This window comes from Rhipicephalus sanguineus, chromosome 1 (genome assembly GCF_013339695.2).
Source record: "Rhipicephalus sanguineus isolate Rsan-2018 chromosome 1, BIME_Rsan_1.4, whole genome shotgun sequence".
NCBI lineage: Eukaryota > Metazoa > Arthropoda > Arachnida > Ixodida > Ixodidae > Rhipicephalus > Rhipicephalus sanguineus.
The window spans coordinates 64,151,491-64,168,440 of record NC_051176.1 but is presented as its reverse complement, the minus strand read 5'-3'; the positions used below and the strand labels follow the sequence as shown (position 1 = coordinate 64,168,440).

General features: G+C 48.9%; 1 pseudogene; it reads right to left on the bottom strand.

Moving 5' to 3' along the window:
- Nucleotides 1-10,522: 10,522 nt before the first annotated feature.
- LOC125758994 (uncharacterized) lies at nt 10,523-16,636 on the bottom strand (annotated as a pseudogene).
- Nucleotides 16,637-16,950: the final 314 nt, after the last annotated feature.

The following is a 16,950-nucleotide window of genomic DNA, read 5'->3' as shown; positions in this document are numbered from 1 at the left end:
GGCCTCCGCTGTGGTTCGGCTCCCGACGACTTTCGATGGCGGTGGGACTCGCTGGCACCTCCTTGCAGTCGTGCGTCTCTGGCTCGATTGAAACCTTGCAGTTGCTCTTCGTGTGGCTTGCCGATCCTGTCGACTGCGCCAGTAAAGTTTTGATGGTCCTTCGTTGTCGATCGCGGAGATCTCCGTTGATGATCGGCAGCGATGATGCACTCACACGTAGGCAGGAGTGGTGGTTAGATGAATTTAGTAGTTTATGTGAACGTAAAATAATGGATACAACTGAGCTAGAAATATACAAAAGATTAAACAGGAATAACACACAGTCTCACTCTTCTACTTATTGAAGAAGTTAGAGCCCAGACTTTCTTACGTTGCGCTCACCGCTAGCCTCACTGATCTATCAACACATGATTTCAGCCCAGGCTAGCCTTACGTACATAGTACGGAGCCTCACCGATCTATCAGCAACGCTGATTACAGCCCAGACTCCCGTGCCGCACTCGTGCAGCTCAATATCTCCTGCCGAGAACAAAAAAAAAATGGGCGGCGGCCGCTCTTTGTCCATCCCTTGACCACGGCGGCCAACCGGAGCGTAAGTATTTCTTGGCCACCGCCCACCGGGCAGGGCCTAAACGGAAAGCCCAGATATTCCGAGAAACACTGCTTTCCTCCTTCCTCTTCCACGCGTGTTCATTCACGGTGTCAGGAGCCAACACCACATGCGCGGAATCTATCGCTTACACACTTCACTCCTCGGCGACAAGGTCGGCCAGCAAGCAGGCCATCGCCCGTGACTCGGCAGTTCGGCGAGTCACGGGCGAACAGCAGTTCGGCTTTAAGAAGCGGTGCGCCCCTTGCACTTGCCGTCCGGATATATTTTTAAGCGCGCAGAGCTCCGATATTGAGTTCTCGTCTATATGTGGCAGCACAGTAAGGTCCGCTGACCGTTCGGCGCTGGGTTATGAAAGAAACAGCCGCACTTTCTTGGTCAGAAAGCTTCGCCAGCGACTACGGCTCAGTCTCTCCGTGGCCTCTCCTTAGGGAGACGCTAGCAGACGATTCCGCGACGGCGCCCAACAAAAAATGGCGGACGCGCCCAGTGTTGCCTGCGCACCAAGCAATATGAATATCCCCTATTGACTCTGGCAAAGAACGTGTACAAGATTGCACCCGAGCCGATCAGGGTGTACCATAGCGACCGCAAGGCCACCGTCGTCACAGTTATGACCAAAAAATAATGAACCATCGAACAAGGCAAGCGACGACCACCGTTCAAGTCATTAGACATCCAGACATCGAGACATTAATAGGCGTGTGTACCTTTCGTCATGATGACCACCAATCAAGACAATAAATGAGTCCGTACATTCGTTCAAAATTATGTGTCACATCCTGTGTATTGCACTAAACAGCTCGGCAGGTCGTTCACCTACACAATGTGGAACGACTGCTCATTTCATCATATACCCCACCCACTTCACGTAGAAAGAATGCGTCATCTGCTGCAGCTATTCCGTCAGTTTACGGTGATTCATTGCATGTGACTGCTGACTGCATAGAAGCAAATTAATTGCAGTAAACGTTAGCGTGTAAAGAAAGCAATTAATTAATTATCAAACTAACAATAAAGGTAGAACGCTTCAAGGGATATAAAACTATTGAGATTTTTACGCACGAGAAATTATTTAAACCTGAATCTTTTCTAAAAAGGCGTTGATTCGTTTAAACAGAAGTACTAGAGGTATTCCTTTACTAATAATGATAATAGCGACATAGTGGACTTGAGCACAAGTCCAAGGTGGTTGTTAATGTTCCAGAGGGCTTTTTGCTGACCTAGTTGGTTTATTCCTTGAGAAAAATAGGTATGGCACAAAAAATATGGGGTCGTGACAAACATGTGTTTGTCAGTTCGTGTCTTCACTTCGTCCCCGTCCTTTTCCAGCAGAAACTGTTATGAGATCACAACAACCGATTATGGCGCCGTAGTTATCCGCCGCCGCCGGTGTCCATAACCGCTATAACGCGCGAAATACGAAAAAATTAAATGAGAAAAAAATGTGTAGGATAAGACGGGATTTGAACTTGGGCGCTCGACAGAGCCACGTAGGTGCTTGAAATCCCTTCGCAAAAATACTCTATACAGGCGTCATGTTGATCAAGGAATCGTGTTAATGTGTGTAACATAGCGTCGCAGGAGAGTAAATTAACAACCAGGCGTCACACAATGCAAATCGCTCTACCAGTGGGTCGTTGAATGCTTACAAGCCATTACAAAGGGCTCAGCTATAATTGTTCATCGTAATCAGCGACAGCCCAAACAAAGTGCACATAATGCCTTACAGACGTGTAGCGCGCACCACGCTTCTCCGCAGAATAATGGCATAGTGGGGGCTTCCCTACTTCATGAAAATTACGATTATTGATGGCGTAGTGGGCACCTTACACGTGTGCTTGTATTAGTTGCCCCAACAGTCTACAATAGGCTCTACAAAGGCCACTCTTCCAGCTTTCGCTGTGACTCTGCTGCGTGTTCTGCGAAGGCCTGACGACATTGTTTTTTTTTTTGCGCCATACCTATTTTTCTCAGGTTGTAAATGTAATTGATCGTTCAAGATTCAACGGCCCAGTGCTCTGAGATGAGCCGGAAAGTTACTAAAAACGCTATCTCCGCTGCCCTCGATGCCTTTATTTTTTCATTTTTCTTTCCAACAAGCATTGGGCTTCCTGAACCAAGGGAGTTGCTTTCGCTCTGTCATCCTCGTACCAACTTCTACAGTCGAAAAAGGCACGTGTAACATATGGAGGCTTGTATATTTCAGAAATTTCAAGGCTCTGGCGTTTCAAATCACTTTTACTACTTTTCGTATAATAACCAAGTTAATCAACGCCAAAGCCTGGTGAATAACTTTTCGAGGCCACTTCACTACTGATTTTTGCTATATGCCCACTGGCTGGACATCGAGGCTTCGTACCGCATTTTATGTCTGACTGCTATTCACGATATATAAACAATAATATCAAAAATTCATTCCTCGAGTTTTAAAACTGAAACCTCCTTTTCACTCCTCGGTTCTTTAGAAGGGACTTAGGGTTATGCAATGGTGGTTCACGCATATTTTTACGCCCACCACAAAACAAAATTTCTTTCACTATGAATACCGAGCCCTTTGCAAAATAAATGCAGTTTTACAGGTTTTTTAACCACCTACCGAACCTTCTACGATTCAAATCTTTCGAGCGTCTAATCTATCGCCCTGGCTACCGTTACTTATATTTACTTATTTGACTTGTTATTTTTTCTACATACAAAGACATTCAAGCGATTAATTTTGCCTACTTATTGCTTATGCTAAAATCCCTTAAAGTATTTAAATATGCAAATAATTGATTATTTTTCCAGGCATATCAGCTTATGGACATCTGACAAACCATTTCCACGACTCCAACATACAGTGAGATGTTTAGGTGACCACTGACCTCTATAGCTCAGCCGGAAAAAAACTCACCGGGTACCTTATGCAGTAGCCTAGGACGGGGTCCGCATGCGACACGCGGGGCACTGTTGTGTGGCCTCCGGCACCACGTCAGAACCCCTCCCCATGTCGCTTCCTACTTGAAGGCCGACATGGCAGTTTTGACTTCAAGGGGGGATAGACAGGAACAAGGAAAGATCGCTTCCAGTTGGCATTGTCCCCGATTTTTTTCGCACTTAGCCAGACAACGTCTGCACTTCCGTTCTTTGCACAGGTCCATGAAAAGGGGGAACAAAGATTATAAGTGGAAATACTACTATTTGCGAGTTGGCTAAAAATGTTCAACCCCAAAAGTCGCATTGAAACTTTCAACCTTGTAACATGCGCGCTGAAAATAAACATGATTTCTATTCCAGTTTTGTACGTTATTGTCAATTCGCCCCCTTTTTTTTCTCTTTGCCAGCAATGCCGCCCTCACAATCATATCATGGTGTTGGGGCGTTGAACTCCAACAATTAATTATTAATTCTCAACCTACCGTGGTACTGCACTGCCTCCAGGATTGGAGGCATTGCAAGCTGTCTGCACCGGACCTGGTTTTACAATGCCTCCTTGGTCGGCCAACCGATCATTGAGGCAGTGAAAAGTGAAGATGTCATGTGATGACTGTGACGTCATGATGACGCCACAAATTTTGCCGATATGTGACGTCATGATGGTGTCATATGGTGACGTAATCACGTGATGACATTTTTCATGACTCGCTTTGATTCCGCCGAGGCGGGATGCCGACGCCGCCGACGGTCAGTTTTCGCGTTTGATGAGGCAAGTAAGGCTCTCGTCTTAAAAATAATGAAGTATCACCGCAAGGTAAGAAAATTATTGGCTCGATAATAAACGCAAAAAATTATTTTTCGACTTCAGCAACAATGTGGGATAATTTTCAACCATATTCCGGACAGCAAAAAACGAAAAAAAAACGGTGGTTGACCTGACAAATAAATGCCCATGCGTACAATTCAATTCATCTGTTTTTAAAACAAATAGGTATAGCTTTATGCTTAGTTTCATGTAGCATGAGCCACCCCAGCGTTAGCCTTTGATCTTTCGCCGAGTCTTAGCCAATCATCTAAAGTGGGTCGGACACCGTAAGGAGACGAAAACACGCAAAACTGATCAAACGCCCAAAGCGCTAAAACCATTCCATAAGAACAAGACTGCGAATGTCATATTCTTACTTGATTTAAAACATTTCTATTCAACTGTTTTCTTCTTCTACCTTCTTCCTCCCGAGGCATGGTCTATTCCCCGTAGTGGGTTGAGCTACGCCATCAAGATCCAAACAGCTTGCCAACCACCAAAAGCCTGCCAGCATCCTGCAGGATGAGTGGCTTGGACAATGGGCCGCATCGACCCACTGTGATGCCCGCGGACGTGTCATCGCACCCTCTGCAGGTCCACCTAAACCAACGAGCCGATGCCGTAAGAACTCTAGTGAATGCGACCCAAGCATATGAGTATCCCGAGAGTCTCCAGGCGAGAAGCGTGCTGGAAAGACAACTACAAAGCGAAGCGGAGAAGCTTGTCGAACTACTGACTGCCTGCGAAAACGAAATGGACGGCACGAACATCAGTGAGTTCCGCAATCTCGCATACATTGAGCATGAAGCAAAAGAGCTGCTACGGCTGATTAGGTGGATGATGCACGGGCTCAAAGAGGAGCGGCTGGGCGTACAGAACCCTTGCGAGCCAATGATTTACGACAGCTTCACGCGTGAGCATAGTTTGGGTTTCGAACGCAAGGAACTAATGCAGCGAGGGTTTCCGGTCACTTCAGGTTTTCGCCGAGGCACGATAACTCCTCCTGTACAACTTCCTTCCGAGAACTGCAGCAGCAATGAAGTGATCATCGAGCATGAGTCCCCGGCTTCATCGTCAATGTCCGAGCATTGTCCAGGAAACGGCAGCGGCACTTCCCTGGATTTCACGTCTGAACGCACAACTAGCGGCGCATTCTCATCCATCGATAACCTCGATTCCATTCCAGGCCCTTCAGGAATGTCAAAGGCTGGACATGACAAGTGGCCAAAGGATTCGAGTGCTAGCAATATGGGAAGCCCCAAGCAGCTCCCGGATGGGAATGGAGTCAGCCGTATGGCATACAACACAAGACTCAATGGAGACACGGTGAAGGCCTTGAAAAGTCTCGCTACATCGTTTGCGTCTACGTCATCCAAATATCGATTTCCTCCAGAGTACGCGGAGAAAGTAGCGAATATTATCCAGATGCTACTGGATGATGATGACGATGGAAAAGAGGAGGCGAATCTTGGTGACAAGCCGGCAGGCAGTGACTTGTTCAACCAGCTGTCTTTCGAACTAGACTCCTCTCTCAACGATGTTGACTAAACGCGCAAGGTCGGCCGCTACAGCCTTTTCTTGAAATAAAAGCACGAAGTCCCGCTGTCATGTCTTTTTTATACACATTACCACACTCACGAAAACACTTGTACACTGTTTGTTGCGGCGGGACTTTTGGTCGCCCGTGCTTGTTAAGTGAAGGGATTTGCATAGGCCGTTTGTGCCTCATCCGGAAAGTTTTTCATTGAGTCGGGACGAGTTTACTGCTACGTTCATTAATTACCATGTGAAACTTGGTCTTACCATTTCAATATTTTTCACCAGTGATTCAGTATGTGACGAGCTATTTATCCAGTGGCTTGTGGTTTTCGAAACATTCTAATTGTAAGTGTATACGTTGTCCTCGTACCATGGTGTAACATGAATGAGATGTTGTGGCAAAAAAAATATCTTACAGGAATCTGTCGAAGCCTTGTACCATTCCAGTTAACGAGAACAACAAAAAAGTAAATAAAGAAAGAAAAGAGAAAAGAAAGCAAGAAAGGAACGAAACCAAAATAAACCGTGGCTATTTTTGTGAAGGCTTTCAAACGTCCGGAATCATTTATGGCTACGTTTGCCGTACCAAAACAAAGCGCCCTCAGAAACATGAGTGCTTTCTAGAGCTATGGATGCCCGCTAGATATACCGAGTGTCCCAGCTATCTTTAGCCAAGGGTTAAAAAATCAATATTAGAGGCAGGCGAGTGAAATAAGGTGCAAATTGTTTATAGTCACCTTGCGCACTATAGAATTTTTTTTGTTTTATAATTAATTTATTAATTAAAATCATTTAACTAAAATGCTAAATATTGACTTTAGGCAAGAAATGCGACTTGCAAAGTTCGAGAGCGTCTTCAGAAACACCCATTGCATTATTTGCGATAAAGAAAGTCTCACGTATACCATTTTATTGCGATAGCAATTATATGAACGGTCTCGGCTGGTTTTTGTCCGTCCCCGTCGCCGCCGTCGTCATGCACCGTATATGTATATATATATATATATATATATATATATATATATATATATATATATATGAAAGCCCCACAGAAAAATAAGTCAGAAAAATGTTTCCGAAGCGCGGAATCGAACCAGGGACCTCTCGCTCGGTAGCGCGTGGCGCTAGCCACTACGCGACGAAAACGCAGCTTGTCCACGCAGCTAACGGCGAGCGTTATATACACACCCTTTACCGCTGGCCGGACTCAGAGACGGTAGGCACTTATAAGCGTTTCTTCATTACTAGCAAGATGGCGCGAGGAGCGCGCTGGCTTTAAAGGTCGCCGCACCGCTCCTGCGAACGCCGATGCTCTTTGCCCTACAGGGCGTGGTCGCCTTCGTGCGCTTATCTCAAGGAAAGAAGGGGGGCAGTCGCGGGGTAGAGCGGGGGGTTGTATGTCTTGTGCTTTCCCCGCGATGTCCGCGCTGAAGTCACAGAGCGTACGAAAGTCACTTCGCTCGCTCCAGCAGCCGCGTTTGCGAAAGGAGCGCGCTGTTCAAACAGAAATAAGTAACAACTGCGACGTTTAGTTCGCGCTCGTCATGTGTATACCTGTTCGTTCGTTTTGTGCGTCCTGCTTTATGTTTCAGCAGTGCACTTCAAGTATCGTGTCGTGACGCATGATAGTTCGTGCTCGTCTTGTGTGCGTTCTTTTCGTGCGTCCTTTGGGCTCGAACGACGCGCTGGCAATTTCGAGCTGCTTTCCGTTCTTCGCGTTACATTCCAATGTGTTGCTATCGCATTCATTGCTTCGCCGTTGCGGCGGAACTGCGACTATTTTTTTCCAGGCTGCAAAGAAAGCCCGTGAAATACAAAAAAAGCCACGTGACTAGCGCATTCGCACTCAGCAAAGGTGTTGCTCTCAGCCGTGGTTTGAGCGAACGAAATCAGCTGCGGCCGCGACTCGCCGGCTCCGTTGCAGCGGTAAACCGATAAGTTGGCGGTGGTTTCTTAGCCCGCATCAGCCAGCTGGCGCGCGTGACGGTGCAAGTTGTAGAGAGCGCGGGCCAAGAAACCACCGTTAGCTTATCGGCCTACCGCTGCAACGGAGCGGGCGAGTCCTGGCCGCAGCTGATTTCGTTCGCTCAAACCACGGCTGAGAGCAACACCTTTGCTGAGTGCGAATGCGCTAGTCACGTGGCTTTCTTTTCGTATTTCGCGGGCTTCCCTTGTAGCTTGGAAAAAATGGTATACGTGAGACTTTCTTTACCGCAAATAATGCAATGGGTGTTTCTGAAGACGCTCTCGAACTTTGCAAGTCGCATTTCTTGCCTAAAGTCAATATTTAGCATTTTAGTAAATAATTCTAATTAATAAATTAATTATAAAACAAAAACATTTCCTGCAGTGCGCAAGGTGACTGTCAGCAATTTCCAACTGACTTCACTCGCCTGCCTCTAATAATGTATTTTTACCCCTTCGCTAAGATAGCTGGGACACCCGGTATATATGTATATAATTGTTGGGGTTTTACGTCCCAAAGCTACGATATGATTCTGAGGGACGCCATAGTGGAGGGCTCCGGAAATTTCGACCATCTGGGGTTCTTTAACGTGCACGTAATTCTAAGTACACGGGCCTCAAGCATATCCACCTCCATCAAAAATGACGCCGCGGCCGGGATTCAATCCCGCGACCTGCGGGTCAGCAGTCGAGCACCATATCCACTAGGCCACCGTGGCGGGTCCCGCTAAATAGCGGGCACCAGTGATAACACCGGCAGAACCAGGTGTGTGGTGAAGTTCATTGAGAAGGGCTTTTAGCTTTTTGAATGCGAAGCCTTTCTTAGCGAACCAAAGCCACTTTGACCATTTCTATCTGTTTATCTATCTATCGATCTTGCCGCCTACGCCTGGGAGCTCTCGTGGTCGACTCCTCAATTTAACACATACCAAAACTCGCATGGGATGACATTAGTGTATAGTGAACACAATTAACAGGTCATTTACATGAATAGTGCGAAATACTTCTCGCGTACGTCACGAATCCCTTTCCCTAAGGCACGTGTGACACATACCCGCATACCACGGCAGATGGGAGTATGAGCCACAGGTGATGCACAGTTTATATTGTCACGTGGTCGCGACGGTGAAGAAGACTCCAGCAGAACTCGGAAATACGTAACTGTTTATTTGGCCGCACTTGTGGCCGGGAAACGGAAAGTCAAACTGCAAGCAATGCAAGCTGTATACTGATAGCGGCAAACAGAGCGTCGGCCGTCGATAATCTGATCTGCAGTAAGGCACAGCGGCTATTATACATACGGCATCGAACACTCGAGCCTTATCGCTGGTGGCTGCGTTAAGTCCACAATAATCTCAACTGTTCGTGTTTGCATTTCAAGCCTATAAGAAGATTCTAAAATATTCTGGAATGTTCCCAGACATTAGGGTGCGCCTTGCACAGGGCAGCGGCAACGCGTGCAACGGAGTAACATAAAAATATTAATAGAAGCGCGCGTGGCATTGCCCCCCTCTGAAAAAGCATCGTCCCGATGCTCGTAACAGAAAATGGAAGGGGAAAAAAGTGCATACACAAACAGAGTACAATGATAAAGGAAAAATCAGTCCTAAGGTTCGCTAACGCGTGTAAAACGGCTTAAGGCGCACGACATGGACGACTTCGCGTCGTGCGCGACGTCGCTGAGAGTTCATGATGGCATCAGGGATGACCTCGTAGTCTAGAGCGCCGAGACGTCGAAGCACCTTGTATGGTCAGAAGTATCGCCGAAGAAGTTTTCACTAAGTCCACGTCGGCGTATCGGCGTCCAGACCAAGACACGGTCGCCGGGCTAGTATTCCACGAAGCGTCGTCGAAGATTGTAACGGCGGCTGTCGGTCGTTGGCTGGTTGTTGATACGTAGACGGGCGAGTTGTTGCGCTTGGGCATGCTGAAGGTAGACATTCACGTGAGGTTTTCTTCGTCAGTGACGTTAAGTAGCATGGCGTCGAGCGTCATTGCCGAGTTCCTTCCGTATAACAACTTGTATGGCGTCATCTGCGTCGTTTCTTGCACAGCCGTGTTGTATGCGAAGGTCACGTACGGAAGGATGTAGTAAAGTTTTGATGGTCCTTCGTCGTCGATCACGGAGATCTTCGTTGATGATCGGCAGCGATGACGCACTCCCACGTGGGCAGCAGTGGTGGTTAGATGAATTTAGTAGTTTATGTGAACGTAAAATAATGAATACAACTGAGCTAGAAATATACAAAAGATTAAACAGGAATAACACACAGTTCACTCTTCTACTTACTGAAGAAGTTAGAGCCCAGGCTGTCTTACGTTGCGCTCGCCGCTAGCCTCACTGATCTATCAACACATGATTTCAGCCCAGGCTAGCCATAAGTATATAGTACGGCGCCTCACCGATCTATAAGCAACGCTGATTACAGCCCAGACTCCCGTGCCTCACTCGTGCAGCTCGATATCTCCTGCCAAGAACAAAGAAAATGGGTGGTGGCCGCACTTTGTCCATCCCTTGACCACGGCGGCCAACCAGAGCGTAAGTATTTCTTGGCCACCGCCCACCGGGCAGGGCCTAAACGGAAAGCCCAGATATTCCGAGAAACACTGCTTTCCTCCTTTCTCTTCCACGCGTGTTCATTCACGGTGTCAGGAGCCAACACCACGTGCGCGGAATTTATCGCTTACACATTCCACTCCTCGGCGACAAGGTCAGCCAGCAAACAGGCCATCGCCCGTGACTCGGCGCGAACGCGACTACAGGGGGTGTTCTGCAGTGTGTCCCCGTCTCCGGCAGATGCCCTCAAACAGCGCGGCCAGCGCCTCAGACCCAGTCCGTGTTTTGACCGGAATTCCCGGAGCTCGAAAACCAGACCGCCGCGGCTCTGGGCCAGATGTCACACCCAAACGGGAGGCAGCACGCACTTGCCTGCATGGCGCCACCGCAGACGGCTCGACCGTTCTGAACTCTCCCGAACACAGTGGGAGACGGCGCCGACCCCTCCCGGCCTTCCGCGAACTCGCGGTTCGTTCCTTGGAGCGAAACCGCGGCCACCATCGGCGTGCTAAAAGGGCCCCTGCCCTCTCTCCTGAACGGCTCGCAGCCATAAGCGGCCTTACACGCCCCTCCACTGGGCTCTAAACGTGCTCAGCTATAATATAAATTAAACAAAAGCCGCTGGAGCATTAAGTCTGGGCTCCATGAAAAATTATTTACAGATCAATGAAAAGCAGCCTTTCCATGCAGAATAACGCTGAGAATGATACACTCAAAAAAGCATACATGTAAAATTGGGCTTATACAGGCAAGGTAACATGACATATTTCATTTCACTATAAAGCACAACACTTGCAAAGAAACAAAAGGAAATATTCTATGCACGTGGCACAAGCGCTCTAGATACAGCTATATATATATATATATCTACAAAGAGTCCAATTCACCACGAAGAGTTCCGTGCAGTTCGATAGTTCAGCACACACCACACTTGAGGTAAACGGGAACATTCACGCCCGTCCAAGCCAGCATGGCTCGTTATTGAGCTGGCTCCTATGAGCCATTCTGAAGCCTTGACAGTGCATCCGCATTGGCATTATGCGCGCCTTTCCGATGGCGCACCGTGACATTGTATCGCTGCAATGAAAGTGCCCACCTAGCTAGCCTAGCTCCCTGCGGAGTGCTGGTGGTCAGGTAGGACAGAGGGTTATGATCAGAGAATACATTCACCACTGCTCCAAAGAGCCATTAGTCAAATTTCTTGGGCGCCCTTATTATTGCAAACGCCTCCCTTTCCATCGTTGACCAGCGCTCCTGTGTCGGCTTAAATCGATGGCTAGCGAACGCTATCGGCTTTTCTTTCCCGTCTGCCGACATTTGAGCCAAACAGGCTCCGGCTGCCGTGGCTGACGCATCCGTGAAGAGCCAATATGGCTGATGAGGGTCAGGAGTGTTCATGGCGACAGCCTGGCACAACGAGGTCTTTAAGCTATCGAACGCCTACTGGGCATCCTCTCCCCATGGGATTTCATTTGGCACCCCCCGCCTAGTTAACGCTATGAGCGGGCCCGTGACGTCCGCGTAGTTCGACACACTCGCGGTAATACGCACAAAGCCCTAAGAGGCTTCTCACTTCCTTCTTTGCGCGCGGCGGTACAAGGCCTTTGATAGCAGCTATTTTTTCTGGGTCTGGGCCGTGAGTTCGCGAGCCAACCAGATGTCGTCCGAGATAACGGATATGTGTCTGCGCTACCTGGCATTTTTCAGAGCTTGCCCTCAGACCGGCATCACCAAGAATCCTAAGCACGGTGTACACATGGCGAAGGTCTTCCTCCCATGTGTCTGAAAAAATTGCTATGTCATCAAGATACGCGAATGCACAAGCCTGATGTGCTGACAGCAATGCATTAACCATCCGCTGAAAGGTAGCTGCTGAGTTCTTCAAACCGAAGGGCATTACCCTCCATGCGTACTGCCCGTCGTGTGTCGCGAACGCCGTGAGATATTCACTTTGGGGATCCATTGGCACCTGCCAGTACCCTGTCCTGAGGTCGACTACAGTTATGAAATTTGCGCGACCCACTCTCAAAAATTAGCTCTCGCGGATTAGTCATTGGAAAGGCATCCACGCGCGTGAGAGCATTCAACGTCCTATAATCAATGCACATGCGCATTGACCCGTCTTTCTTATCCACACACACAACCGGGTGTGCGAATTCACTTTCCACTGGGTATATAAGCCCCAGATCAAGAAGTTCTCCAACCTGCCGACTAACCTCTTTCCTTAACAGCTCTGGAGCTCGGTAAGGGAATGTCCTTTTGGGCTTACAACTCTCCTCCAACTCAATACGATGCCGACCTGAGCCATCCCAGGCTTTCCATCAAAAACACAGCGATGTTTCTGAAGTACCCTCTCAATCTCCTTCCGCGCGTCAGGACGCAAATGATCCAGCTTTTCGGGGGGTGTCACACTCTCTCTATCTGCAGTAGGCACCGCCTGTGGCGCGTACTCCACGTCACCAAACTCTTCGTCCTCCTCAAAAACCACCCCAACGTGGCTTACTCTAGCATAGTAGGGACTGAGCCGATTTGCATGCACCACCGAGGACTTTCCGTCATTCATTTGTAGGCGATAAGAGTGTTCCCGCTCTTTACCTGTTATCGTGAACGGCCCCAACCACCTGGCCGCCATCTTTGTTGCCCTAGCTGTATCAAACAGCAGCACTTGGTCTCCAACATTAAATTTTTTACTTCGCGCCCTCCTATTGTACACTTCAGCATGTCTGCCCTGGTTTGCAGTGCTTGTCAACTCCGCTACACTCGCGGCAAGATCTAGTTGCTCACGCAGTTGTTGCAAATACTTCGATGGTTTCTCTCTTAGAGTCCGGCACAATTACTTCACTCGTCCAAGTCTGTTGCAAAATTGATAGAGGCCCGGTCGGGTTTCTGCCATACAGCAGCCTGAATGGCGACACCCCTGTGGTGTCATGTGGCACTTCGCAGTACGCCCACAGCACAAATGGGACAAGCTTGTCCCAATTCTTTTGGTCACGTTCTATTACATGATACAGCATATTTTTGAGAACCATGTTCCATCTTTCCACCACGCCATTGCTCTCGGGGTGTTCAGGGGTGGAAAACCTGGGTGAACAGCCCAATTTTTCCAACATCAACTGTGTCATTTGTGATTTAAAGTTTGTGCCCTGATCAGAACAGACCATTTCCGGAACACCGGTGCGACTAAAAATTTCCAGTAATGCCTCGCATGTGGCCTTTGCAGTCAACGATCGGAGTGGCACCACCTCAGGCCATCTAGTGCACAGATCAACGAGGCACAGGGCATATCTGTGGCCTCTCGTCGACGGCACATCGATAGGGCCGATGACATCTACATTAACCACCTGGAATGGTGTTCCGGCCGCGTGAGTGGCGTAATGGGTATCTTGTCACTTTGCCTTCTATCAGACCGCGTCTGGCACTGATGGCATGTCTTACAATGCTCAACAATATCCCTTTCCATTCCTGGACAAAAGAAACTATACTTTATGCGTTGCCTGGTCTTTTTTGACCCCAAGTGTCCACCCCATAAGGACTCATGCGCCAGCTCCAACACCTCGCGCGCCTTTCAACCGGCAGGACTAACTGTCTGACCTTGACTCCCGCTAAAGGGTCCTGATGGTATAAGAGCCCATTTGCCACAAACATGCCAGCTTTCTTTTTCCTTGCATCCTCCCATGACCTTCGAAGACTATCATCTGAAAGCTGCTCAGCTCTAAATTGCTCTCGCTGAGTAGTGACCTGATCGGCAAAAGCGGGACCACTTTCTCCCGATTCTTGAACCTCATCAACCGTTTCACCGCAGCCACAGTTTAAAACTACTGTATCGCTGTCTTTCATTTCACCTGATCGAAGTCCCACTGCACTGACGACATGCGTAACATTTTCCCGTTCACTCCCATTGTATTTTTGTGCATGCAGTAACTCCCAATCCTCTTTTGACAGCACACAGTTAACTCCATCCGCGAGCTGGTCAGTAATAGCAGACACCAGATCAACCTTCTGTTGTTGTCCCACCCCTCCCGGGTAGTTTAAAGCTATTGGCAATGTAGCCAAAGTTGCTTGGATGGTTTTTCCAAACGCCGACTGGAGCCTTACTGCGCCCGATGAATCCTTTAACCTTTGCGGAAGTATCCCTTCACGCATCCCCGTTGTTTCACTGCCTGTGTCCAGCACAGCTTCAGTAGTTATGCCACCGCACGTGATCGGGATAAGTTCCAGTTTCGACCGGCCCGAGCCAGCACTTCGCTCGACTACTTCCACCCTCGCACTCAGCACCCTTTCCTGCTCGGGTGGCGGTAACTTACCAACAATGGCGACATTATGGACTCCCTGTTTAGGCACAGTGGTCAACTTCGCCTGCTGCTCCTTACTTGAGGCCTGAGGACAATCCCTAGCCACGTGACCCTGACCGCGACAAATGTAGCACCTTACATTGGCCTTTTCTATGCCGGTCTTCCTGGCTAACAGCGGAGCAGTTGGCACTCCAACCGTCTTAGTTGCTCGACCCTTTCCTTTCGCCTGTTCAAAAGTCTCGAGAACTTTAGCGACCTCTACAGGTTTGAACCACTCTTCGCCCTCCCGCAAAAGAACATACTCTAGACCTTCCAGGCCCAAACTCGCCTTCATTCTGTCAGGGACCATTATCTCAGCAACCACTTTCTTAGTATCCGCATTACGAGATTGCAGGTAATACGCGAAGTACGTTCTGGCTCGAGAAGCGAACTGAGCCCATGTTTCCTCTCTTTTCTTCGTGACCTTTTGAAACCTGTCTAAGTACTGAGCTGGGGTGAGCTTCAGTTCATTTAGTACCGCACGTTTCACGATCTCATAATCCACACACTCCTCTTCACTCAAGCTACACAGCATATAGCGGACTCGCTAAGACAGCGCAGGCATTATCAAATGTACTCGGTTGCCCTCCGGTACCTGGAAGGATGAAAACAGTTTTTTCACCTCATCGAACCACATCGGGACATCCGCGTCGCACGGCAACCTGTATGCCTTCAGCATTTTAGCGCATTGTGATACTCCATCAATGCCGGTATGGCGGCGGTCGTTCGTTCCCGACATCGAAGGCAACCTACTCGATTGCTCAATCTCTGCTCTGCGTAGGGCTACGCGTTAACATTCAAGCTGTAGGCGTACTTTTTCTAGCTCGAGCTGCAGGCATCGTACTGCTATTCCCTCTGGATCTGACCTATCCGGATCTTGTAGAGCGTCCTAGCGCCCCACTACCATCTCCGGTGACCGACTGCTCAGACTCAGTCTCTCTGATGTTCGGTAGCTCCTGCTGTCTCTGATTTTCTCTCTGCTCAGATGCACCACCCTCGCCCACACTTTACCCCACAGCGCTTGCCACTCTGCGCGTGATCATCTCTAGCCTCACAGAGCAACAGCCATGCCAACTTAAACAAAGCGTAAGGAATCCCGATCACCCGTTTCTGCTGAGGGCCTCCGCTGTGGTTCGGCTCCCGACGACTTTCGATGGCGGTGGGACTCGCTGGCACCTCCTTGCAGTCGTGCGTCTCTGGCTCGATGGACACCTTGCAGTTGCTCTTCGTGTGGCTTGCCGATCCTGTCGACTGCGCCAGTAAAGTTTTGATGGTCCTTCGTTGTCGATCACGGAGATCTTCGTTGATGATCGGCAGCGATGATGCACTCACACGTAGGCAGCAGTGGTGGTTAGATGAATTTAGTAGTTTATGTGAACGTAAAATAATGGATACAAATGAGCTAGAAATATACAAAAGATTAAACAGGAATAACACACAGTCTCACTCTTCTACTTATTGAAGAAGTTAGAGCCCAGACTGTCTTACGTTGCGCTCGCCGCTAGCCTCACTGATCTATTAACACATGAACACATGATTTCAGCCCAGGCTAGCCTTAAGTACATAGTACGGAGCCTCACCGATCTATCAGCAACGCTGATTACAGCCCAGACTCCCGTGCCGCACTCGTGCAGCTCGATATCTCCTGCCAAGAACAAAAAAAAATGGGCGGTGGCCGCTCTTTGTCCATCCCTTGACCACGGCGGCCAACCAGAGCGTAAGTATTGCTTGGCCACCGCCCACCGGGCAGGGCCTAAACGGAAAGCCCAGATATTCCGAGAAACACTGCTTTCCTACTTTCTCTTCCACGCGTGTTCATTCACGGTGTCAGGAGCCAACACCACATGCGCGGAATTTATCGCTTACACATTTCACCCCTTGGTGACAAGGTCGGCCAGCAAGCAGGCCATCGCCCGTGACTCGGCAGTTCGGCGAGTCACGGGCGAACAGCAGTTCGGCTTTAAGAAGCGGTGCGCCCCTTGCACATGCCGTCCGGATATATTTTTAAGTGCGCAGAGCTCCGATATTGAGTTCTCGTCTATATGTGGCAGCACAGTACCGCTCACCGTTCGGCGCTGGGTTATGAAAGAAACAGCCGCACTTTCTTGGTCAGAAAGCTTCGCCAGCGACTACGGCTCAGTCTCTCCGTGGCCTCTCCTTCGGGAGACGCTAGCAGACGATTCGGCGACGGCGCCCAACAAAAAATGGCGGACGCGCCCAGTGT